The sequence below is a fragment of the Nomia melanderi genome, unplaced genomic scaffold (genome assembly GCF_051020985.1).
Source record: "Nomia melanderi isolate GNS246 unplaced genomic scaffold, iyNomMela1 scaffold0157, whole genome shotgun sequence".
Lineage (NCBI taxonomy): Eukaryota > Metazoa > Arthropoda > Insecta > Hymenoptera > Halictidae > Nomia > Nomia melanderi.
Window position 1 is genome coordinate 37,501 of NW_027475272.1, and position 2,500 is coordinate 40,000.

The 2,500-nt window shown below is 52.9% G+C and overlaps 1 pseudogene; it reads right to left on the reverse strand.

The window, feature by feature from the left end:
• The window catches only part of LOC143175690 (large subunit ribosomal RNA), a 6,561-nt pseudogene that overhangs the window by 2,299 nt on the left and 1,762 nt on the right, over positions 1-2,500 (reverse strand).

A 2,500-nucleotide genomic window follows, 5' to 3' on the forward strand; every position in this document is an offset into this window, starting at 1 on the left:
GTTTGTTGGCCTGAAGCCTTGTGTCATGGCCTTTCTCGTTTGCTCCCAGTCGGAGTCATTGTCTTTAAGGTAGACCGTCACGACATGGCGTGTCGGTCCCTTCTCTATTATCTCTTTCTTAGACATGGTCACAGTCGCGTAGGACTTGACCATGTCCTTCCTCTTTGGCGTACTTACCGCCGTGGACAATTTCTTTTCCAAAGCCTTTGGCTTTGGTTCGGCACATGCACATGCCTTTTCTTTTTCCAAAGCTTGAATCCGCCTTTCGGCTTCCTCAAGCTTCTTGCGCAATTTCTCGCTCTCTGTCTCTCTTTCTCCTAAGAGAGCTTGAATCCGCCTTTCGGCTTCTTCAAGCTTCTTATGTAATTTCTCGCTTTCTGTGTCTTTCTCTACTAAGAGAGATTGAGCCCGCCCTTCGGCGTCCTCAATCCTCTCATGTAGCCTCTTACAGGCTACAGATCTCTGATCCTTGAGATCTTTTATTTCCTTTAGAGCTTCGTCGAGCTTGCTAGACAACTCCTTTTCTCTCTCTTGTACATCCTCCTTCGTGTCATCGGACTCTATTTGTTTCCAAGCATCGTCCAATGCACTACGGAGGGTGGCAAAACTTCCACTTTCCATAATTTGTTGGCTGATGCCATAGCGTGGTAGTGTGTTAAATACTAGGGTAGCCCACTTTGTGAGCCGCTCAAATGGCGTTGTCCCCTTTGGCCGCCTTTTGGGTTGCCTCTTTACTTCTTCGCCGGATTCCGATTCGGAACCTTCCGGCTTCTGAATCCTTCTCTTCCGGCTTGGCCCCGCAAGGAAGCCATCCAGATCGATCCTGATAGTGTCGGGGAGGGGTGAATCCTCCCCTTCAGATACCAGGGTCTCCTCTATCTCAAACAGGTCCTTAATGACCTCATCACTCGACATCTTCCTTGTTTGTTTGTTTTTAATTTTAGATCTTCCCATATTTTTCCCACGAGTTGGGACGAATTGAAGTCGCCCTCCCGGGTGACGCCCTTTCCAGGAGGGAAGGCTGAATACAACGAGGTTCGCCAGGTGCCTCGAGGTTGGCCGCTAAGGGTTGGTGCACCCACCAACCACGGACCATCGCAAGGACGGCCCACACCCCTTCGCCGCGCACCATAACTTAAGGTTTCGGATTTATTAGAGAGGTTTATCTCCTCGCGGACCGGCCGGTTAAGGCAAGCCCCCCGACCGGTTATGCTTCGCGTACCACTGGGTGGATGTCCCCAGTGGGTCGTTGCTAGACATACCGGCTACGGTATTTGACGACTCCGCGGTCCGTACGGTATAAAATACCGCCCGGACGCTCGCAGGAGAGTCGCGCCAGAGCCTCGTTGGCAAACTCGAAAGTTTCCCAGGGTACACCACGTGGAGGAGAGGTTGGCTGTGCCAGAATGAAGCTGTGCACCTGTATACCCCAGTAGATAGGGACAGAGGGAATCTCGTTAATCCATTCATGCGCGTCACTAATTAGATGACGAGGCATTTGGCTACCTTAAGAGAGTCATAGTTACTCCCGCCGTTTACCCGCGCTTTTTTGAATTTCTTCACGTTGACATTCAGAGCACTGGGCAGAAATCACATTGCGTCAACACCCGCGGGGGCCATCGCAATGCTTTGTTTTAATTAGACAGTCGGATTCCCCTAGTCCGTGCCAGTTCTGAGCTGAGCGTTGAATGGCGGCCGAAGAGGACGAACGCTACGCGAAAGCCTCGCAGCAAGGAAGATCCGCGGGAGGCCAAGGCTCGGGACCGAGCTCGGATCCCTGCACGTTGCCGTACATGTTCACCTCGCCCAGGCCCGGCACGTCAGCCAGACCCGCTTCCCGACCAAGCCCGACACGCCCCGCTCCTCAGAGCCAATCCTTATTCCGAAGTTACGGATCCAATTTGCCGACTTCCCTTACCTACATTAATCTATCGACTAGAGGCTCTTTACCTTGGAGACCTGCTGCGGATATGGGTACGAACCGGCGCGACACCTCCACGTGGCCCTCTCCTGGATTTTCAAGGTCCGAGGGGAAGATCCGGACACCGCCGCAACTGCGGTGCTCTTCGCGTTCCAAACCCTATCTCCCTGCTAGAGGTTTCCAGGGAACTCGAACGCTTATACAGAAAAGAAAACTCTCCCCGGATCTCCCGACGGCGTCTCCAGGTCATTTTGGGTTACCCCGACGAACACTCTTACGAGGGCCCGAATGGTATGCGGTTCCGCTGCCGGGTTCCGGAATAGAAACCGGATTCCCTTTCGCCCGATGGGTGTGTACTTTTTGTCTCTCTCTCTCGTATTGATCGTGTATAAAATAAAAAAACACCTCATCTACATAGGATTTCTCTTAGGGCTTAGGATCGACTGACTCGTGTGCAACGGCTGTTCACACGAAACCCTTCTCCACGTCAGTCCTCCAGGGCCTCGCTGGAGTATTTGCTACTACCACCAAGATCTGCACCGACGGCGGCTCCAGGCAGGCTCACGCCCAGACCCTTCT